This window comes from Hypanus sabinus, chromosome 25 (genome assembly GCF_030144855.1).
Source record: "Hypanus sabinus isolate sHypSab1 chromosome 25, sHypSab1.hap1, whole genome shotgun sequence".
NCBI classification, from domain to species: domain Eukaryota; kingdom Metazoa; phylum Chordata; class Chondrichthyes; order Myliobatiformes; family Dasyatidae; genus Hypanus; species Hypanus sabinus.
Window position 1 is genome coordinate 30,654,375 of NC_082730.1, and position 24,902 is coordinate 30,679,276.

Consider the following 24,902-nt stretch of genomic DNA (forward strand, 5'->3'; position numbering starts at 1 on the left):
TTCACTTTGGAGCAAAGAAATTGAATTGGCATGATAGAGATGTACAACATGATAAGAGGCATAGACAGAGTGGTCAGCCAGCACCTTTTTCCCAGACGAATATGAGAAGGCATCATTATGTGGTGATTGGTGTATAGCATAGAAAGGATGTCAGAGGTAGTGTCTTTACACTGAGAGTGGTAATTGTGTGGAACACACTGCCTGATGTGGTGCTAGTGGCAGGTACATTAGGGATGTTTAAAGTGCTCTTAGATAGGCACATGGATGAAAGAAAAATGCAGGGTTATATGGGAGGGGAGTGTTAGATTGACCTTGGAGTAGGTTAAAAGTTCAACAGAACAGTATGGACTGAAGGGTCTGGATTGTGTTTTACTGTTCTATGTTCTTAATAGTTCTACATCAGGCAATTCCACAAATGCAGCACATTGAGGGCTCCCCTCCTGCGCAATGACCAAAAAGTAACATTCATAATTGTCATGCCTACCTTTGATCTCCCCAACACAAGTGGAAAGATCTTTTTCTGAAATAGAATGTCATAATTGTAAGCACATTCACCAGATGGCCACTCCTATTTTTCTAATGATAGGTCCAGCCCTTGCAATCTTTATTGCTAGGTATCAATTTTCAGTTCCATATTTATCCTTGAAGTTACATTTTCATATTTATTGAGTATCTCAAATCTCTTTGTATAACATGGAGACCAGTATACTTCTAAGTATTCCAAGTGCAAGCTAATCATATTTAATCTTAACATAGCTTCTCTGACATTCAATTCTATGTCGGCAGAATTCTGGTTGGGGCAAGTTTTCCATTGACTCAAATTTGCAAGCTGCTGCAGCACAGACTAGGACACAACCTTCAGTTGTAAGCAGGACACTGGGGAGCTGTCTCAGCCTAAAGCATCAGTTGCACTCAGTGAACAGCTTTGGCAGAGGCAAAGCTGAGTGAGGTACCATCTCCAAGGCTTACTAACTCACAAAGCTGTCAGTGTGATTGTGACAACTGAATGTTTGTGAATGTCTTTGAAAATCATTGTCAAAGAACAATATTCAATCTGATCTTTGTTACATGATTCGACATACTAGATAATGGGCTGAATGTGCTTTGTGCCTTTGATGTCTGTAAGCCTTTCTTAACATTTGGGACATGTTAATAAGGTAACAATATTGCTAAAAAAATCTATTTTTAGCAAAAATAAACACTGAAAATCACATTCATGCACTAAAAATCAGTCAAAGTTATGAAAACTGACAAAGATATTAGAAAGAACATTGTCTTTTCTCATGTCAGACAATTTCTTCTATTCACTTGAATGAAGATTTGCTATAGTTCCACCACATTTAACCTGGCTTTCCACCATTAGAGCACAGAAGCTTTTGGAAAGTTACGCTAGACTTCATGAAGAGTACACCAGAACCACATGAAGAGTACACCAGAACCAGTGGATGTAGTGTACCTCATTTGATAAGGTCCCACATGGGAGATTGGTGGGTAAAATCAAAGCTCAGGGCATCGGGGGGAAGACATTGACATGGATGGAAAACTGGTTGGCAGATAGAAAGCAAAGGGTAGCGGTGAATGGGTGTTTCTCGGAATGGCAGGTGGTGACTAGTGGGGTGCCACAAGGCTCGGTATTGGGACCACAGCTGTTTACAACTTATGTCAACAATTTGGATGAAGGCATTGAAAATAACATCAACAAATTTGCTGATGATACTAAGCTGAGTGACAGTGTGACATGTGATGAGGATGTTAGGAGAATTCAGAGTGACTTGGATAGGCTGGGTGAGTGGGCAGATACTTGGCAGATGACTTTTAATGTGAGTAAGTGTGAGGTTATCCACTTTGGGAGTACGAACAGGAAGGCAGATTATTATCTGAACGGTGTAGAGTTAGGTAAGGGAGAAATACAAAGAGATCTCGGAGTCCTTGTTCATCAGTCACTGAAGGTGAATGAGCAAGTGCAGCAGGCAGTGAAGAAGGCTAATGGAATGTTGGCCTTTATTACAAAGGGAATTGAGTACAAAAGCAAGGAAATCCTCTTGCATTTGTACAGAGCCCTGGTGAGACCACACCTGGAGTATTGCGTACAGTTTTGGTCTCCAGGGTTAAGGAAGGACATCCTGGCTGTAGAGGAAGTGCAGCGTAGATTCACGAGGTTAATTCCTGGGATGTCTGGACTGTCTTACGCAGAGAGGTTAGAGAGACTGGGCTTGTACACATTGGAATTAAGGAGATTGAGAGGGGATCTGATTGCAACATATAAGATTATTAAGGGATTGGACAAGATAGAGGCAGGAAATATGTTCCAGATGCTGGGAGAGTCCAGTACCAGAGGGCATGGTTTGAGAATAAGGGGTAGGTCTTTAGGACAGAGTTAAGGAAAAACTTCTTCTCCCAGAGAGTTGTGGGGGTCTGGAATGCACTGCCTCGGGAGGTAGTGGAGGCCAATTTTCTGGATGCTTTCAAGAAGGAGCTAGATAGGTATCTTATGGATAGGGGAATCAAGGGATATGGGGACAAGGCAGGAACCGGGTATTGATAGTAGATGATCAGCCATGATCCCAAAATGGCGGTGCAGGCTCAAAGGGCTGAATGGTCTACTTCTGCACCTATTGTCTATTGTCTATTCTGCAACTGGCAATGGCCAGGCAGAAGGAAGTCTGCAAGGGATGGCAGAAGAGGCTGATATAATAGGACTTTTAAGAAACTCTTAAGTGGGCACATGGATATAAGAAAAATTTGGGGCTGTGTAGGAGGGAAGGATTGGAGTAACTGTAGAGCAGGTTTATACGTGTACAGTATGTCAGCATTTCATTCTGGGTCAAAGATCTCATACTGTGCTGTGTTGTTCTATGTTCCAAGAATCTTCTCTGGCTTCAGCCACAGTAACAGTAAAAAAGGGGTAAGTGCCACAATAAATATTGTTGATAGGATGGAAGAATCAGGTTTCTCAAACGTGCAACAAAGAAATAACTCTCTTATCAAACTTCAAAGTCAAAGAGGAGTTTATTGTCATTTGTATCAACTGCATGTATGTACAGGTGCAATGAAAAACTCACCTGCAGCACCATCAAATGGAATATAGAACATGAACAGCATTCACAATAGAAACAAATCAAATACAAATTAGACAGAAAAATATCAACATTTATTGTAGTGCAAAGTGTTCAATGTCATCACAGAGTCCTGACGAAGGGTCTCGGCCCGAAACATCGACAGTGCTTCTCCTTATAGATGCTGCCTGGCCTGCTGTGTTCCACCAGCATTTTGTGTGTGTTGTTCACCACAGTGTTGCTGTACAGAGGTGATGATTAGAGTTTGCTCTCAACCTAGTTGGTCTATCATGTGGTAATGTGGGAATTAATATGTTACATAAAGAATTAGTAGAAATTATATTTATTTGATGAGCCAAAAATGCCTCCTAGTATTGTAATGTATGGATCTATTTTTTTCAGAGCAATGCCTCCCCTTAGCACTATGTATTGATCTATTGTCTATGCATGCAGATTGATCTGGTCCTGTCTCTCACTGCAGTGTGAATACACTATTTAAAGCCACCTCCTGTGTGTGTGCGTTTATTTAATTGATATGTAGTTGCAAAGACATAACAAATTAACGATGAGTATGAACCTGAATATCAGAAAATACCACCAACTGAGCCGACAGTTACAGGATGAAATAGCGAGAGTTAAATAGCACAAAGGCCATCACAGATGCTTGAGTAACTGCCTGCAAAGCACACAATGAAAGATGCAATTAGGAAAGTTGAAGGTAACATGGCGATGGCTTCAGTCAGGAAAATTGATGAATTTGATTGCACTAATGTAGGCTGGAAGTCCTAAGTCAAGAGGGTGGAGCTGTATTGTAAAATAAACAACATGGAGGAACAGCAGAAAGCCCCCATGCTTAGCTTGATGGGTCCTAGGACGTACAGTCTCTTACGCAACTTAGTAACCTGGGAAAAGCCAGCGATTAAGATGTTCGATGAAATTGTTACAATTTTACAAAGTCTCGTGAGCTCTAAACTGGCGGCAATAGCTGAGAGATATAGATTTTACAAAAGGAAGCAGTCAAAGGATTAAAGCATTTCTGAATACATTGCAGAACTGTGCAAAGCTTCCCGGTACTATGACTTCAGAAATTGACTTTCTGATGCATTAAGGGACAGGCTGGTATTGTGGCATAGCCAAAACATTCAGAAGAGGCTACTGTCAGAAAGAGACTTAACCTTAGAACGGGCATTGACCATTGCAATATCATTAGGGACTGCAGCAAAAGATGTAGCAGAAATAAAGAAAAGGAAGTTAGAATGTGAAATGCACAAAATATCCCTGAATGATGCAAAAAGCCAAACATGTTATTGATGTGGCAAATCCTCTCATGATGCAAACAACTGTTGGTTCAAAGAAAAGGTTTGCAGAAAATGTCACAGACAAGGTCACATAGAGAGAATATGCAAGGCAGACAAAAAGCACAACCGAATGAAAAGCCTCAAACACAATACTAAGCAAATGCATAAGGTGACCGAATGTAAAACAGAATCAGACAATGTAGTGTCTGACAAAGGTGAACTGTCATGCTTAGAACTGCATAGTATTACTGAAGCAGATCACAAAATCTCCTGGATCACAAAAGATGTGGCTGGTGTAAAACGGAAAATGGAGCTGGATACAGGGTCAGCATTGTCTGTAATTCCAGAGGCTGACTACAACAGAGTGTTTTCCAAGATACCATTAATGAAGATCTCAGTGATGTTAAAGACCTACACAGGTAAAAAAGTGTCCCCCAAAGTCAAACTAAAAGTAAATGTGACATTGGGAGACCGAACACAGCAGTTAGAGCTTTGTGTACTGAAAAGTGGAGGGCCAGCGCTTTTCGGACCTGAATGATTCAGAAAAATCCAACTGGACTGGCACTCAACCAAAGCTCTCAGTGTGACATCAACAGGCAACAGCAGCCCAAATGGTAACACTAACTAGAGACTGGCACAACTGCTTAATGCTAACGAGATGGTGTTTGAGAACGGCATTGGTAAACTCAAAGGCATGAAGGACAGAACTGAACTGGATGAAGCAGTAACACCAAGATTCCATAAAGTGCATCCAATACCTTACGCTCTATGCCCTAAAGTGGATACTGAACTCCAGAGCTGGGAGGCATCTGGAATTCTCTAAAAGTTTGTGTGGAGCAATTGGGCCAAACCTATTGTCCCAGTGATCAAGAAAGGGAAGGCCGGAGCTGTTTGCATATGTGGGGATTTGAAATTCAGCATCAGTGTTAGTGCAGTGAACTGTGCAGAATCTCCTTTCATGAATAGAAGACATTATTGCACCATTGGCAGGCGGAGAGAGGTTTTCAAAGATTGACGTCACAAGCCTATCTCCAAATGGAGATTGAGGAGTCAAGCAGGAAGTTCCTCACAGTCAACATTTACAAGTGACTGTTCCAGTATAATCATCTCATCTTTGGCGTCGCATCAGCTCCAGCAATTTGGCAAAGAGCAATGGACCAGATGCTCCAAGGCATCTCTGGAATACAGTGTTACCTTGATGATATCATCGTGACAGACAAGAATGATGAAGAGCAGCACTACAACCTTGAATGAGTAATGAAAAAGAAATGAGAGCTTTTCAAGACTGGAATTTCATATTGTGCACATGACATTGACAAGTATGGCTTACAAAAGTCACAAGAGAAGATTGAGGCAGTGCTGCAGGCACCCAAACTGGAAAATGTGTCACAACTCAGGTCATACTTGGGCTTTGTTAACTACTACCACTGGTTTTTCCCAAACACTGCTACAGTGCTGCTCCCATTGGTCAGAAAAGTGTGAAAGAGCATTTAGGGAAGCAAAGAGACTAATAACATCCGATGAACTTCTCACTCAATATGATCCATCCCTGCCCATCAGACAGGTGTGTGATATGTCCCCTTATGGCATTGGGGCCATTCTGTCATACATTATGAAAGATAGATCTGACCAACCGATTGTGTTTGCTTCAAGATCACTGACGAATGCAAAACACAACTAAGGACCGAGAGGCTGTTAGTCAAGTATGGGGAATAACGAAGCTCCACCACTTCCTCTGCAGACAAAAGTTTATGCTAGTGACAGATCACCAGCACATTGTGTTGATTTTCAATCCCAGGAAGAGAAATACAGAGATGACTGCTACCCAGTTACAACATTGGACATTGCTCCTAGGAGCACACTCTTATGACATAGATTTCAAGAATACCAGACACCACAGAATGTTGATGACTTGTCATGTCTTCCATTATTGGTAGCTAAAGAAAAAGTCTTCAGACTGTGACCCAGCAGATGTTCCATACAGCATTGGTGGACTAGTTGCCAGTAACAAATTCTGAAATACAAAAGGGGAACAAGGAATTACCCAATATTGTCAAAATGCTATGAAATCATGATGCAAGAACGGCCAGCACATAGTAACCCTATGTTTCCAGAGTTCCTAGAGTTCCCTGGTACGTCAAAGAATACGGATGTGTGGATCTCCTGTTGTGGTTCCCTCTGAACTGCACACCAGAGTGTTAGAGAACCTACATGAAGGACACTTGGGTACAGTCAAGATGAAGAGTCTCACCCGGAGCCATGTGTGGTGGCTGGGAGTAGATAAACGGACTGGACTTGTTTGAAAGCTGTCCGGGATGCCAAAAAGTTCAAAATGCACCCTTACAGGCACTGTAACACACATGGGAGTGGCTATCTTCACCATGACAAAGACAACATATAGACCTTGTGGGGCCATTCATGGATTCCATGCTTCTGATTGCTGTGGATGCTCAATTGAAGTGCCCAGTGGTTGTACCAATCAAGTCAACCATCTCAACAAAGATGGTCTCTACTCTGAGGACTATCTTTGCCAGAAACTGCTTACCAGAACAAATTATGAGTGACAATGGACCACAATACACATCAGAAGAATTCCAAATGTTCATGCAGAGAAAATGGCATCAGACATTTCAAGTCAGCTCCTCATCACCCAGCAATGAATGGGTTAACTGAAAGGTTTATCCAAATTTCCAAGAAGTCCATTAAAGTGATGGTCAAGGAGGACATTTCTCTACAGCACAAGGTGGGACAACTTCCTTTTTGTATATCAGAACTCTGTTCATGTGACAGATCAAGCTCCTGCAATGCCGTTCTTGAGCTGAAATCTGAGATCTCACATAGATCTCCTGAAACCAGCTATGGAGGGAAGTGCAGAATAAACAGTTCAACCAGTTGCCAAGTGAAGCAGCAAGGAGACTGGAGGTTAGACAGGAAACCCTAGCGCATGATTACCAAGAAAACAAGTGGACACCCAGTAGGATAGCTACAAGAACTGCAGCACTGATGTACATGGTGGATGTTGGAAATCCAACAAGGAGATTTCATGTGGACCGATACCGGATGCTCAACTAAAGAACACACCTGAGTCGACTGCATCCAACAAGATAGACACATTACAGCCACCAGACTTACCTCTCAGAGATGATCACGTCACTGACAGCAACGTGACACCGGAAACTGAGAACATTGTCTTTGACAAGACACTTGCCAAAGCTGATGCCACTCCACAGGTCCAGAGGTGCTATCCTGAAAGAAACAGAGCACCACCCAAAAGAGTGAATTTTTAGAACCACATAGTTATGGATTGTAATTCTGAAAGCATGTTTATTTGGAATTTGGGCTGTGAAAGGGAAATTGAAAGTTTTTGTACAAATACAGTTTAATGTTGCATGAATCTAAAGAGGGAGGAAGTATAAAATATAGATCTAGTTCATTTAGAGCAATGACCCCCCCCCCCCCTTAGCACTACATATTGATCTGTTGTCTACACAAGCACATTGGTTTGCTCTCTCTCTCTTGCTGCAATGAGAATACGCCAGTTAAAGTCATCTCCTGTATGTGTCCTTTTATATAATTGATATGCAATTGCAAAGATACAACCACTATAGTGTAAATAAATACAGACTACATTAATATATAAAAGAAAGAAAACCCATGACAAATAGAGAAGAAAAATGTTGGAATGTTCTTCTCTTTTCTCAGTCAGCCCTTACGTTCTTTCTGAAAGTAAAGACAAATGCAGATTCTGTGAAGTGTTAATTTTTTTTAGCAAGAAGATTTGATCTGAAGAAGGCTTTACTCTTAACATTTTTGCAGATGTGTTAGGGCATTGATTGGTGTAGATCTAATATCAAATGCATGCAGTTTGTTTTGGTGAATGGAAATTAGAGGATACAGTTGAGTAAACTGTAGATAAGCAAGTAATCTCTCTCAAGTTTAACTTAGATAACTTAATTGCATTTCTCATGAATCTTTTCATGACATTTTCATTAATGAATGTGACAGAAGAAGGCAGTCAAGCAAAGCAGTGGACATTGCATTCATGTACAAAGGAAGCCAGATTTTCACAGGCTCGGTTTTTGGGAACCCCTCAGCTGAAGAAATTGGCATTAGCAGCCACAGAATACAGGTATCCATGGCAGCCAATCCTCCAGGAATTTTACTCATGCGCACAGGGAAGTTGTACTGCCACCCTGACTGCAGCAGAGCTACAGGATTGTGGAGAGGCATGCATAAAAGATGAATATACTACAGCATCTCATAATAATAAAAGATAAGGCTTCACAGGCTGATGATCATAAGGGCAAGGTTTCTGCTTTTGGTCAAATTGGCAGTCTCGCGATTTGTGCCCAAATGTGTGCCAAATGATTTTTGCTCAAATTCAAATGCCCATTGCAGAAAGCAATTTTTGCAAAGACTCAGATTATAAATTGAAAAAAAAATGCACAGTAATCTCTCACAGTATTTTGTTTAAAAGAAGATCCTTGATATATTACAGTGAATTAACCTGGCTCTTCTACAATAATATGGCCGAAACTAGAGTTATCAAAAACAGTAAACACTTCCATTCATAATCTTCATGCAGCATCTATGGATAGCATTTTTAATTATTGTCAATGGCTTTCAAGATATAAAAATAATGTATGGAAACTTTTTCTAATTAGATTGTGGTTACAGTGGTTGGTCACATAATGAATTTAAGGAACATATAGTTAAAATTGGAAGCGAAGAATATAAAAAGTACTGGTGATCTCAGATAAGAACAGAAAATGCTGGAAATGGAGGTAATGCCACAGGCATTTTTCTCATGTACCTGCAGGAGATACAACACCCTTTCTTTTACCTCTTCCTGTCACAGCATCTCGGGACACAAACAGCCCATCCAGATGAAGTAAGGTTTCATTAACACATTTTTGAATCCAATCAACTGCAATTCAGAATTCACAACGTGGTCTCACCTTCGCAGGAGAAATCATATGCAGATTGGTCGAGCAGTTGTGAAACTCCTGTGTTCTATTTGTCTGGAGAGCACTGCGTATCCTAGAGTCTGCCATGTTAATTCGCCATTACAGTCCACTTTGGTGCATATGTCTGTAGCCTCCTGCACTCAATATAAACTTCAGGAACAGCATTCCATCTTTCAGCTGGGCATGATGCAGCCCTATGGCCCTGACATTGAACTTACAATGTCAGATAACTCATTTTCTTTGTTTTTCTCCTCCCCCCCCCCCACCCCAACTTTTGCAACAATGCAGTTTTTGGTGCATATTTTATTGGTTCAGCAATCAACACAACTTCACATTTCAGATATCCCATTTGCTCTTCCTTGCAAAACAAATTCTTACCACTTTGAGAAGATGCCCGAAAAGTTTACACTGAAGATCAGGATATTCTCTTTCTTGTTTTGTGTTTGCACAGTATGTCTTCTTTTGTAAATTAGTTGCCTGTCAGTCTTCGTGTGTAATTTTTCATTGATTCTGTTGTATTTCTTTGCTCTGCTGTGGATGCCTGCAAGAAAACCAATCTCAGGGTAGTATATGGAGACATACACATACTTCAATATTAAATTTACTTTGAACGATTAAACTGAAAAAGAAATGTGTATTTACTTTGCATCTTTCCATCTTAGCCAAACATTTTTGGTCCAAAACTGTAAGATTCTGCTGAAGTTAAGTGGGCCTTTAATTCATAGTCAGATCAGATTTGCAAGTGTAATGGACAAGCTGAAAATCAATGTGTTTTGATTCATTTTAACTAATGAGGAAAACAGTAAAACAATATGTAAGGTGAAATGTTAATCGTTTCAATGATTAGATATTCGGTACAAACCTCTCCAGTCTGGTTCCAAAACTTCCGTGATATAGGTCAGACAAGAACCAATTTTAACAGTTTGTTCCCTTTTCTTACTGTGGCTGTGTTTGTTCTGTTGATCTTGTGAAATGCATTTTTGGTGGCTGAACAAGACAGTTACTTACACCAGACCTGACTGATGCCTTGAACAAGTAGATAATTTTATAGCAAATGGAGTGGAGTCATACTTGACAACTTTGGGGAGGAGAACACAATAACATCCTCAAATAAATGAAAATACATCTACAGGTCAGTGCAAATGAGAGAAAAAGTGTCAGAAAAGGTGGATGCAAATGGTGAAAAAGAAAATTGTTGTCATTCATGTCAGTTTGAAATCTGTGGACTTCTGCTTTACATTGTGCCTTCTTTCCTACATCATATTTTTTGTGTCCCAATATGTATATAAGAAAACTAAGTGATCAAAGTCTTCCTATCATTGTTGTTTATGTCTCAAACATATTTTAGTTAATCCCAGCAGTTCCGTGATAATGGAACAATTTTGAATTTGGCAGAAAGATACATCTTCCAATTCCTCTGTTGAATATAAGTGAACATATTGAAATAATTAGTCAAAAGGTGTTTCCCTACTTATGATGTCTGTATTTCAGTCCTTTTTTCCCCTAATAGGACAGGAATGATATTGCAGAGAATATCATTCTTTACAGAGAATCATATTACAGAATAAAAAATGGTTATAAATAAAATGTCCCATTAAAATTTCTAAATCGTGCATTTTTTAAAAGTATAGCTAATATCCTGAGGAAGCATGGACCTTTCTCTAATCCAGAAGAGCTCTAAATGTATGCTTATATTGTATATGGGGTGATATTATGACATGGACAATTACTGGTGAGGGAATGATACGGTACCTTCAGATCATTGGAAGTGTGGTTAAAATCTAATATCCCAAATTTGCCACTCAGGTTGCACTGTTCGACTGATAGCTTTCAAAATGTCATCTCATTTTCTGCCTCAATATTGATTTGCACTGAATAGCAAAAAGGGTCTCATTTGTCTGGTAGTTATAAACTAAATAGCACACAGTCTTAAAATGTTTCTATTCCAGTCCATCAATAATAAATCTCCCTGAGATTAAGATTAATATTATATGTGGGGAATTTCATTCCTTCAGGTAATAATTGTGGAACGTTTCCAAAATGAAATTTTATAATTTTGTTGTGACTATTTCTCTCTATCTTAATCCAGTCTTTCTTACTTTCCACTTCATTTGCTTTTCTTCATTTGATGTTGAAATTGCTCGCTCTAAAGTTATATTACTTTCTTAAGAGTTGTTCTGTTAAGTCTACACCCCTTCAGTCTGACTGGTGTAAGAGATATACCTGGCTAGAAATTGTCTCTAGATTGGGACTACTAAACGTGGATTTTAATTGTGGCTGCATGTTTCACTTCTGAACTTTTTGGGTTAGACAACAGTTAGTAATGCTATATTGAATATTTAGCCCAAGCATTCAAGGATGGATTTGTGGGCAATAGTTACGAGATCCATTGAACCAGGCCCAGATACAATGTCCCATTGATAACAAGTGGTATTGACAACTGGCTGAGTTTCTGGTTTGGTGAAAGGTGGTAAAAGCTTTTATTTTGTGGATGGTTCGCATGACATCATGCTACTGCCGTTATGATATCGCCGAGACAGCACCAAGCTATTGAGTCTCAGGTCAGATTTAATAGTTTTTTAATTGTTTTAAGATTTAATTGATTTTTTAAGTTCATAATGAATGTTTTGGGAACAGAAAGTGGAGTTAAGGTTCATCTTACGGTTTTAAGAACAGGGATGTAGGGAATTAAAGATCAGTCCAGAATTGAAGTCTCTGCTATGTACTTGAAGGCCAGCGACATGGACATGTTTGGATGTCGGTGGTTGGGCTAACAGAGAATGAATGACGGTTCCCCAACCCTACCCACACCCCAACCACCACAGATCAACAAGTTGTTGGCAGGTTTTAGATTTCAGTTCCATGCAGGTAGAAGTTCGCAGATCAGTGAGACCAAGGGTTCGCGGTCTAGTGTTCAGGATCCAGCCATGGGTGATTCTGGACTTTGAGCCCTGCTGTTTGATAATCGGCATTTCCTGGATTTGATGCCAAGGATGGAGATCCATGGACAAATTGGAAATTCAGGCCTGTTGGCTGGAGCTGAGTCTGTGAATCTCTACGAGTGTGCTGGAGAAGTCAAAAGCCCGGTGTGGGCAGGCTGGAGTTTGTGTCTGCAGACCCAACTCAGTGTCCACTGGAGGCAGGTCCTGGAGTTACAGGGTTGTATACGTGTGTGGGTGGAAAAGAGGAACAGGGCTTGCTTTTGCTGTTGTTGTTTGTTGCTTGATGCTTATCTCTGCTAAGCATCGCAGCCATCGTATGTTGGCGGCAAAATCTGCGGTGACACTTGCAGGCAGCCCCTATACACCCTCTACTGTGTTGGTTGTTAACACAAAAGCTGCATTTCACTGAATGTTTTGATATACACATAACAAATAAACTTGAATATTGATCATTAAAATAAGGTCACTAAAAATAAAACACTATTTGGAGATCAATGTTAAATAATTCGTGAAATCAAGTGTGGAGTGGGTCCATCTTTTATAGATGTTACTTGTCAAATAAGGAGATGCAGAAAGGCCAGGCTTATTGTCCTGACGGAGGGTACTAGCCTGAAATATTGACTGCTTATACCACTCTATAGATGCTGCTTGACTTGCTGAGTTCCTCCAGCATTTTGTGTGTTTCTCAAGATTTCCAGTATCTCCAGAATCCTTTGTGTTACTTATCTGTAGTCTAGAAAGAGCACCTGGGCTTTCTCTGAAGATCTGGGTATTTCAAAAATTTTCTGTTCAGCTGCTCACAGCAAATTATGTTTACTTACTATTATGTTTACTTATGTTTAAATTATGTTTACTATGTAAAAGATATATCTATCTATAGTGCCTGACATCTTTTCACTGCTTTGTAAGAATTTTATGTATGCTGCTGCTTCATATGTGAGTGATGATAAACCTGATTCAGATATGGGACTCTATTGTGGACTGAGAGTGGGAAGGGGCTAGGGCAAAAAGAATCATGATTGGAAAAAGAGGAAGGGAGAGGGGAGGGAGTGGGACGCATCAGAGAGATATTCTATGAAGATCAATAAAGCAATTGTTTGGAATCAAATGATCTGGGCTGATGGCTCAGTGCTGGGTGTTTCTGTACCAATGCTGCCTCCTCCAGCCCCAGCTCTCCCTCTCTGCCATCTGTCCCACACCCCTCCCGCGGCGCTCCACCCTTGCCGTTTACAAACACACTCTCCACTCCACATTGACAAATACCGTAGTGTGCAAAAATCTTAGGCACCCTAGCTATACAGACCTGCCTAAGAATTTAAGCAAAGTGCTGTACAGTTAATCAAATGGCTTAATCCCTTGAAAATATTCCAGAAACAGAGACACTTGGGAAACTAGAGATGTCAGAGCCAATATTTCTTCAACCCTAGAAAATATTATAGTAAATCAACATCGAAATGAAAGGAAACGTGGCATTATGTCATTGAGCAAACTGGGTGAGAGCAAATCAGCAATTTCATGTACATCTCCACCACATTTTGTTATTGCAAAGTCTGCCTGGTTACTTTGACTCTGCTGTTCAAATTTTGCTTGTTATCAGGTCTCAAAGGCTCATTTTAATATCAGAGAATATATAGACTATACAACCTGAAATTCTTTCATTTCACAGACATGCATGAAACAGGAATCCCATAGAATAAATAATAGAAAAATGGAAGCCCCAAAGTCCCCCTTCAGCAGTAGCTGAAGTTAAAATGAGAGCTGATTGATTTCAAACTGATGGGGCTTATGAACTTCAAATTGCCTGGCAGCCAAGTGCATGTTGACATACCCAAATTTTACTAAATACAGAAATCCAGCGAAGTGGTGGAATTCCTGAATAGGAACCAATACAACCCGGGTAGATAACCAACACATGGACTAGGTCCTGCCCATCTCCAATGGGGGTCTGAACACACTGTGCTAACCACTATGAAGCTCTGAGCCCATAAACTCAGCACTAAGCTGCCTCCCTGCTCCCTCCAACAGATCACAGTTTGGAAATCGAGAGAGCCTTCAGGTGAGAGTCAAGTCAAGTCACTTTATTGTCATTTCGACCATAACTGCTGCTACAGTACATAGTAAAAATGAGACAATGTTTTTCAGGACCATGGAGTTACATGATACAGTACAAAAACTAGACTGAACTACGTAAAAAAAAAACACAGAGAAAGCTACACTAGACTACACACCTACACAAGACTGCGTAAAGTGCTCAAAAACAATGCATTTCAATTTTAATGTCATGACTAAAGCTAATCTTTCTTTCTAGTTTAAGCAAATGGGATTCCTGTAGAAAGGTTAGCATGTGCATGATGGGCCACAGTGCCCACAACTCTGACTTAGAAAAGCAGGTGTGGAGTGGGCAGCCTTCTTGGGTCTTCGGCCCTGTCTCCTTAACAGGTTACAGATGTGGTAAGCAAGAAGGGAAAGGGAAAGTGGAAAAATATACAAGGGACGTCAGCGATCAGGTTAATGACAGGAGATAGAAGGGAAAATGGGTCAAATAAACATGGATGATGGCAGGACGAAGAGAAATGGGCATGCCAGAGGTGTAGATGATAACAACGGAATCAATACCAACCGCAGTTCTTGGAACAAATGGGAGAGGTGATTATGATCTAACCTGTACAATTCAGGACCCAGCATGCTTAATCAAAAGAACTGATGCAGTTGCTCTGGAGGCTGAATCTATGAAAAGTTACTTGTATAAACCAAACTCAAGGAAATCTGCAGATGCTGGAAATTCAAGCAACGCACACAAAATGCTGGTGGAACACAGCAGGCCAGGCAGCATCTATAGGGAGAAGCACTGTTGAAGTTTCGGGCCGAGACCCTTCGCCAGGACTAACTGAAAGGAAAGATAGTAAGAGATTTGAAAGTAGGAGGGGGAGGGGGGAAATGTGAAATGATGGGAGAAGTCCGGAGGGGGTGGGATGAAGCTAAGAGTTGGAAAGGTGATTGGCAAACGTGATACAGAGCTGGAGAAGGGAAAGGATCATGGGACGGGAGGCCTAGGGAGAAAGAAAGGGGGAGGGGAGCTCCAGAGGGAGATGGAGAACAGGCAGAGTGATGGGCAAAGAGAGAAAAAAAGAGGAGAGGGAAAAAACTAAATATATCAGGGATGGGGTAAGAAGGGGAGGAGGGGCATTAACGGAAAGAGTAGTCAGTGATAACTGCATTGGCACTGTCTCCTGCATGCATGCTGAGCTCATTGACTTCATTAACTTTGCCTCCAGCTTTCACCCTGCCCTCAAATTTACCTATCTATTTCCGACACCTCCCTCCCCTTTCTTGATCTTCCTGTCTCCATCTCTGGAGACAGCTTATTTACTGATATCTACTATAAGCCCACAGACTCTCACAGCTACCTGGACTATTCCTCTTCCCACCGTCTCTTGCAACAATGCTGTCCCCTTCTTGCAATTCCTCAGTCTTCGCCGCATCTGCTCTCAGGATGAGGCTTTTCATTCCAGGATGAAGGAGATGTCTTCCTTTTTTAAACAAAGGGGCTTCCCTTCTTCCACCATCAATGCTGCTCTCAAACGCATCTCTCCCATTTCCCGCACATCTGTCCTCACCCCATCTGCCCGCCACCCCACTCGGGATAGGGTTCTCCTTGTCCTCACCTACCACCCCACCAGCCTCATGGTCCAACGTATAATTCTCCGTAACTTCCGCCACCTCCAATGGGATCCCACTACCAAGCACATCTTTCCCTCCCCCCCTTCTGCTTTTTGCAGGGATTGCTCCCTACGTGACTCCCTTGTCCACTCGTCCCCCCTATCCCTTCCCACCGATCTCCCTCCTGGCACTTATCCTTGTAAGCGGAACAAGTGCTATACCTGCCCTTACACTTCCTCCCTCACCAGCATTCAGGGCCCCAGACAGTTCTTCCAGGTGAGGCGACACTTCACCTGTGAGTCGGCTGGTGTGGTATACTGCGTCCGGTGCTCCCGGTGTGGCCTTTTATATATTGGTGAGACCGGACACAGACTGGGAGACCGTTTCGCTGAACAACTACGCTCGGTCCGCCAGAGTAAGCAGGATCTCCCAGTGCCCACACATTTTAATTCCATGTCCCATTCACATTCTGATATGTCTATCCATGGCCTCCTCTACTGTCAAGATGAAGCCAAACTCAAGTTGGAGTAACAACACCTTATATACCGGCTGGGTAGCTTCCAACCTGATGGCATGAACATTGATTTCTCTAACTTCCGTTAATGCCCCTCCTCCCCTTCTTCCCCCATCCCTGATATATTTAGTTTTTTTCCCCTCCTCTTTTTTTCCTCTCCCTCTGCCCATCACTCTGCCTGTTCTCCATCTCCCTCTGGTGCTCCCCTCCCCCTTTCTTTCTCCCTAAGCTTCCCGTCTCGATCCTTTCCCTTCTCCAGCCCTGCATCTCTATTGCCAATCACCTTTCTGTCTCTCAGCTTCACCCCACCCCCTCTGGTCTTCTCCTATCATTTTGTGTTTCCCCCTCCCCCTCCTACTTTCAAATCTCTTAACTATCTTTCCTTTCAGTTAGACCTGACGAAGGGTCTCGGCCCGAAATGTCGACAGTGCTTCTCCCTATAGATGCTGCCTGGCCTGCTGCGTTCCACCAGCATTTTGTCTGTGTTGCTTCTATAAGCCAAAGCACCTCCACCTATATAAAGACCTTGCATGTATTGAACTTGGCTGCACTAAACTCTCAAATTGACTAAACAAACACACCACTCATCCTCCCACGCAGACGTTCACCCACATTCTTTAATCCTTACAGAGATGAAATGCTAACCACATCCATTTTAGCAAGTAGCAATTGTGCATTTGAGGTGCACAATTGCCAACCAACGGTCTGCAAAGCACTGCAAGCAAAACAAACCTCAGCTCATCGTGTGTAAACACAGAGTGGAGTAAGCAATTTTTATCTAAAAAAAAGAATCCCATGAGCAGATCCAATTTCTGCGAACAAGTTAACAGTTCTTAAGTGTCACAGTGCATTTAATGAGTTACAATTCAGTACCCGGTCAATGATTACTCTAGGATGATGGTGATGTCTTTAAGTGCTTGAAATGCTCAGAGATTTGATCTCAAGTTATGCTCAATTTATTTTATCACTTTGCTGTCAATATTGAGCCAATGGTGAAAGGACAAGATCTAAGAAAATGGCTGCAGTTTTAAATGATATTTTCCTGCTAAAGAAATGGGATTAGGATGTACTTACAGTAAAGGCATCAGGAGGTAGGTACTGAAGTCCAAGAGTTCATTGGATCTCAGTGAGTACATGCACTGGGATGGTAATTTCCTTAGTCACTGGGAGAGTCATGTTCCAGCAACTAGTCACCAATTGAGAATTTATAACTTCAGATAAAATAATTTAATACACAATAACATTTTTACTTGTTCACATGGCGCTGTAGAATCCTGGGTATAATACAAGCAGGTGTATATAATATCAGAAGCTGCAGGGAACAATGCATAAAATTCTTCAGAAGTCATTTTACAATGCAGGTGTATCAATGGCGAATTCTGCACTCTGTGCTATAACTATGCTATTATGAAATTGCACAATGCTAAGATCTTTTTAAGCGGATGAAACTTAATAGAGAGTACAATAGTAATGAGAGGTGTGATTTTTTTTTACTTGATCATAATACAGGCAAAAGAAGGATCTGTTTACTAACAGAGACTTATCTTCATAGAATGAATGTCATCGATTCAGGAATGTGCATCGTTGGTACATTGTTGATTCCGTACTTCAGTTTGCAAAAGTGCCAGGATATTAGATCAGTAAAATTACCCCCTTAGATGTTTACTATTTCAGAGTCAAAAGACTTGAAATTGCACTATACAAGTTAAAGACTCAACATGTTTCCATAAAAATCTTACGGCTGCTTGTTCTTAAACAAGGTGTTAATCATTTTGCTTTAATTAGTTAATACCCATGTTATATAAAAAAACAAAAGAAAATATTTGTGGTGCAATACTCACGCAGTATATTTTCAAGCTCAGTAAATTTAAGATGTTTGATTTACGGATTTTCCATTTAATAAACTGATTATGACCGTCAGCGAGCTAGTTCTAATTGTAGCCTTCACCCCATTTAATTTTTTTAATGGCCTTTTCCCATTGGGTTTCCCTCATCTCCACCGCCAATAGACTCAGTTCATTTGATTTAAATTATTTGACTTGATAATGTCCTTTCCATTTCCTTAATGCACTTACTACTTAGATAATTGATGAATATTAACCGAGTTGATTTCCGGGCACAACAGTGCTGAAATGTACAACAATGATTCAGTAAATGCTTTTTTCACTATTAAATTCTCACTTAATTGACCTGCACATTTACAGCTAAATGCAGAACATTAATAATAGACATAACCAGCTGTTCCTGTTATCTATTTCCATTGATTAGCAAGATAGCAAAGAGAAAAATATTATTGTCTGAATAATGATTTATATTAACTCAAAGAAACCATCTTGACCTGATATATTGTAAAACTCATTTACTGTAAACGTGGATCTAATAACACTATTCTCATGTTTGAAAATGATCCAATTTGCTTGTTGATTTTTCAGTCTGTAAAACTACTACATTATCACTGAACAGCTCTGATGACATTTTAAGGCATATAAAAAAGCAAATTAAGAAATTCTTCTCAGACCTTTAACTGTGCTGCTGCTCTTTTGAATGCCTGTTGATTCTTCCTATCGTTGCGTAATTATTTTTTATATTTTTTGTTATATTGAGATACAGCGTGGATAGGCTATTACGACCCTTCGAGCCGCATCTGCCCAGCAATCCACAATTTAACCCTAGCTTAATCTCACGGCAATTTACAATAACCAATTAACTTACTAACCAGTATACCTTTAGACTGTGGGAGGAAATCCAAGCAGTCATGGGGACAACTCCTTACAGGTAGCAGCTGGAATTGAATCTGGGTCGTCTGTACTGTAAAGAGTTGCGCTAACCACTACACTTCCATGCCATTTTCAGGTGAATGAAAATCATGTTATATTTCACCACAATAATTAATGATTATAAACGCCCAACGTGGGGCTCGAACCCACGACCCTGGGATTAAGAGTCCCATGCTCTACCGACTGAGCTAGCCGGGCTCATATTACAACTCATATTTATATAACATATTCAACTCACTATATTTTCAGAAAAATAAATCAAAACTAAATTAAGGACAAGTTAGGGAAAATGTCTAAACACCTTGTTAATACAATCCAATACCATAACAGATTTGCTGATGACACTACTGTTGTTAGCTGAATGATAAGTGATTATGAGTCAATATTTGAAGTGAGATAGAACACCTAGTTGAGTGGTGCTGCCACAACAACCTCTTGCTCAGTATTACCAAAAGCAAGGAACCAATTGCTGACTTTAGAAAGAGGAAGTCAGGAGACCATTTTCCAGTTTTATTTGGTGGGTTAGAGGGGTCAAGAGGTTAGCAGCTTCAAGTTCCTGGGTATTAACTTTTGGATGACTTGTCCTGGGGCCAGCACGTAGCTGCAATCATGAAAAATGCATGACATTGCCTCTCGTTTCATAGAAGCATAAGGAAATTCAACAAATCACCAAATACTTCGATAAACTTCTACAGGCGTACTGTGGAGAATATCGTGACTGGTTGCCTTGTGTGGCAATCATCGTCATTGGTCTTCATCAGGGGAATAAAGGTAGAAAGGGTCAGCATTTTTTATTTCCTCGGTATTATCTTTTCAGGGGACCTGTCCTGGGTCCAGCGTGTAGGTTCAATTACAAAGAAAGCACAACAGCACCCCTTTCATAGAAGTTTGTGAAGATTCAGCATTACTTTAACAAACTTCCATAAATGTGTGGTGGAGAATTTATGGACCAGTTGCATCACAGCCTGTTATTGAAACACCACAGCATTGCCCTTGAATGGAAAATCTGACAAAAATAATGGACACGGCCCAGTCCATCATGGGTAAAGCCCACTACTCCATTGAACACATCTACATGGAGCATTGTCCCAGGAAAGAAGGACCCATCTTCAGGAACTCCCACCACCCAGGTCATGCTCTCTTCTTGTTGCTGCCATCAGGAAGAAGGTACAGGAGCCTCAGAACTCACAATACCAGGTTCAGGAACAGTTATTCACCCCTCATCTATCAGGTGCTTGAACCAGTGGGGATAATTTCATTCAACTTCACTTGCCCCACCAGTGAATTGTTCCCACAACCTATGAACTCACTTTCAAAGACTCTTCATCTCATGTTCTCAATATTTAATGCTTATTTATTTAGTATTATTATTCTCTTCTGCATTTGCACAGTTTGTAGTCTTTTGCACATTCGTTGTTTGTCGGCCCTGATGGTTGTGGTCTTTCATTGCTTCTATTATGGTATCTGAATTTACTGCAAGAAAACAAATATCAGGGTTGTATATGGTGATGTAAATGTTCTTCGAACTTTGAACATCCATCTGGTCAGCCAAGTAAGTCACAATGGTTCAAATAATTTAGTCGTGTTGCCTGGTTTAATGCAATCCAATTAACACATTCCCATTTTTAATGCTTGGCTCTTGCGTATGCAATCTCTTAATCTGATGTGCAGCCTATGCTTTTAACTCCAATTTACTGCTTGCAATTTACAAAATAAAACTGAAGGCTAATTGCAGGCTTCTTGAATTTATTTAGATTTACAGTAAGAACTAAATCCAGATTCTTGTTTTAATTAATATCTGCTATATTCACATAACTCCAGAATACAACAAACAGGCCTGAGATGAGCAGAAATCCTTTCACTCTGGATTCTGGTGAGCCTGTGAAATCCTCCATCATAGAAGTCTACGCAGGCTAAGTATAATTAAGAAGTCGATATACTTCTTGACAAAAAATGTGTCAATGGGCATGGGGAGAGAGCAAGAAAGTGATTATGGAATAAAGGATTAGCTAAGGTATGACTGAATGCTGGAACAGATGTGGAGAGCATGGCAAGCGATAGACTTTCAACAGTGAGGTAGAGAGAGTTCCGAGTCAGCATGCTTATGTTAGAGTGCAGGGGAATTGGCAGGATTAGAGACTCAGGCTGATGAGTGATATTGAAGCCCACGTCAGCAGAAAGGAGGCATATATCAGGCATAGACAACTGGATCAAGCAATTCTCTCAAGGGGTATAAGAAATAGAGGACTAAACCCAAGAAGGAAATCAGGAAGGCAAAAAGTGGACATGAGCTAGCCCCAACAGATAAGGTAAAGGAGAAATCTAAGGAATTCCATATTAGGTACAAAATGGTAACTGGGGAAACAATATACTCCATTAAGCATCAGTGTATTTATCTATGTTTGGGGCCACAGGAGTTAGGTGACTTCTTAAGCGAATACTTCTAATCTATATTCACAATGTAGAAGGTCATGGAAGCCAGGGAATTCTGGGAATTCACTGATACAGGCCACGGAGCCTAACATCAGAGATAAGATGCTGGGAGGGATTCTGAGAGACACGATCTACAAGAATTTTGAAAGATGATGGCTGATTAGGGATAACCAGCAATGTGCACAGGCATTGATATATGAATTTGAATGAATTTTTGAAGAGATGACAAAAAGGCAGGGCAGTAAGCTTTGTTAATATGAACGATACTGAGAGTGGGGAGGGTAGGGAGCAGCACGAGGTGACACTGGGAGGGGAGGGCTGAAGTAAAGAGCTGAGAAGTTGATTGGTGAAAGAGATACAGGGCTGGAGAAGGGGAGTCTGACAAGTGAGGACAGAAGCCCATGGAAGAAAGAAAAAAACAAAGGAAAGCAGAGAGGAGCATCTGAGGGTGGCGATAAGCAGGCAAGGAGTAAAGGTAAGAGAGGGAAAAGGGGATGAGGAATGATGAAGGAGATGCGGGGTGTCCATTATCGATGTTCATGCTATCAGATGGAATCCAAGGTAGTGTTCCTCCATCTTGAGTCTGGTCTCACCATAACAGTGGAGAAAGCCAAGAAATGGACAGAGGAATGGGAATGGGAATTGGAATTAAAATGGGTGGCCACTGGGTGATCCCACTTTTTCTGGTGGATGGAGCGCATAGGTGCTCAGTGAAGCAGTCTCCCAATCTACGTCGGGTCCCACCGATATACAGGAGGCCACACTAGGAGCATCGGACACAGTATATGATCCCAACAGACTCACAGGAGAAGGGTCGCCTCACCTGGAAGGACTGTTTGGAGCCTTGACTGGTAGTGAGGGAGGAGCTGTAGGGGCAGGTGTAGCACTTGCTCTGCTTGCAAGGGTAAGTGCCAGGAGGGAGATCAGTGGGGAGAGACAAATGAACAAGGGAGGAATTCCTGTGGAAAGCAGAAAGTTCACAGGTGAATGTTCATAGTAATTGGTGATCATTGAAAACCTCAGAATGACATCAGGGAAGACACTAAGTGACCATCTCCTGTATTAAAATGGAATTCAGTTCAGCTCAGTTTTGTACTGAACACTTTAGCTAGCTTGTATATTTGGGGAATCATCCCTCAAACACTGTAACAAAAGGGTGCTTTGTGATTTATGTTGGGTGTTTGGAGTTTGCGTTCAATCAGACCACTAGTATAGTTCTAGTTGCCATATTATAGGGAGTATGTGAGAACCAGGGAAACAGTAGAAGTTTACCCAGATGTTGGCTGGATTAGAGAGTTTAAGCTATAAGGGCAGGTTAAACCAACAAGGGCTGTTCTCCTTTGAGTGTCATAGGCTGAAAGGAGACCTGATAGAGGATTTAAATATCATGAGAGACACTGACAGGGTAGACGGTCAGAATTTCTTCATCAGGTCAAACATGCTTTAGAGGAGGGGATGCTTAAAGGCAATGTGAGGGGCAAGTTTTGTGTTCTGCAGAATTTTATGTTCCTGGAAGCAGTGGAAGTCAGGCATTTTGGTGGACTTTAAGAGGCTTTTCAATGAACATGTAACTTTGAAGGGAAAGGACGGAGCTGGATAATAAGAGGAAGACATTCAATATAAACTGGCATCACAATCTGCACAACACCATTAACTAAAGAGCCTGTTCAGTGCTGTACTCCTCTAGATTACGTGTTAAATACCAGGAAATGGTATTATGTCCAGGAAGGTCAGCACAGATGAATTGGGCTGAAACTCAGTGACTTTAACTCAGTGACTCTATGAGCCTCAGATGGCCGATGAGCCTACTCTTGCTCCATTTTTCCAATCTTTCTGTTTCCTACCACTCTATGACACAATCAGTGCCTTGTAATGGAAACCGGAGAAACTCCTCAGAGGAAACGGTTTCAGCAAAACAGGGAAAGAAAAAGAAAATAATATTGATAGGAATTTGCTTCAGAGGCATCAACTGACTAAATAGTTTTGTTCTATGTTGTAGCAGTTCCATAGTTATTATCCCACTGCCTATCGGTGCATAATTTTGAATAGATTCCAAAATTAAATTAATTAAATTATGACATCATTAGAATACTTACTGACAATATAAAAATGCATTAGTAGAAACCAAAGAGTTAAAGTGCTCAGTAGGCACTTATCAAGGACTTTGAAGCAATAAAATTGATGTTCCTTTTATTTTTGGAATTTACTCCTATTAACTATGGAAATTACATTCAAGTGAGCAGTCATAATATTCAGGCGATTATCACAGCAAGCCACCTGCTTTGCCACAGATTACTATGCTTCGCTTTCTTTTGTACATGAAATGTTGCCCATAATGCCTCCTGCTTTCAGAGTCTTTGTAGCTGTGTTTAGTTGTTTATCCTGTTTTAGTAAGGGAGACTTTCATAAAAAAAATCAGCATTAGCAAGTAGACAGCATAAATTATCGCTGCCTTCCAGAATACACTATGAAAAAGATAAATATACAATGTAAGTCTTATAATGCTGTTTGCAGAATAACATGGCATTCACATACAAAAGGTGTATTTATTCATAATCAATATCAGTGCTGTAAATAATAGAATTTAAAGTTACAAATGATTTTTTTTGAAGAAAATGAGACTTCAGCAGAATCTCCTTGTACATTGTGGGACTTTTATGGAAATCAATACACATAAAAGCTTTGACATTTATCTATCATATTCCAAATGTTTCATTGTTTCCAGTATCATTTGTGAAAATTTCTCTCCCCAGGAACATAAACTTGCCCCTCTGATTGATCTCAAATATAGAAGATGCAGCGCAGTGGTGCTGTGGGTGGAGGTTCAGTTTTGACCTCTTGCTGCTCTCTGTGCAGAGTTTGCTTGTTTTCCCTGTGATATTACAGTCTGGTTTGGGCGCTCTTCTTTCCTCCCACATCCCAAAAGCACACAGTTCATTAGGTTAAGTGGCCACTTCAAGTTTCCTCAGTGTGTAAGTGTGCGTTAGAATCTGAGGAAAGTTTATTGGGATGAAGGGAGAATTAAGCGGGCTAAGGTAGGATTACTGTGAAAGTGGGTGACTGATAGTTTGGATGGTGGGCTGAAAGACATGCTTCCATGCTGTAAGTCTCCATGACTCTATAATGCTGAGTCACACACATACACTCAAACACTCACACAAATGAGTTTTGGTGGCTCTGAGGGTATAGTGATTTAGTTACTGAACTATTATCCACAGGGCAGGACTATTGACCCAAAGACACAAGTTTGAATCC

General features: G+C 40.8%; 1 long non-coding RNA gene and 1 other non-coding gene across 2 annotated transcripts; both read right to left on the reverse strand.

The window, feature by feature from the left end:
- Nucleotides 1-3,057: 3,057 nt before the first annotated feature.
- Nucleotides 3,058-9,849, reverse strand: LOC132381292 (uncharacterized). Its single transcript, XR_009507995.1, has 3 exons — nucleotides 9,700-9,849; nucleotides 7,487-7,600; nucleotides 3,058-6,368 (listed from the first exon to the last, which is right to left on the reverse strand). It is a non-coding gene; the product is annotated as an uncharacterized LOC132381292 (long non-coding RNA).
- A 9,490-nt stretch (nucleotides 9,850-19,339) lies between these two features.
- On the reverse strand, nucleotides 19,340-19,412 carry trnak-cuu (transfer RNA lysine (anticodon CUU)). Its single transcript has one exon. It is a non-coding gene; the product is annotated as a tRNA-Lys (tRNA).
- Between the last annotated feature and the right edge of the window lie 5,490 nt (nucleotides 19,413-24,902).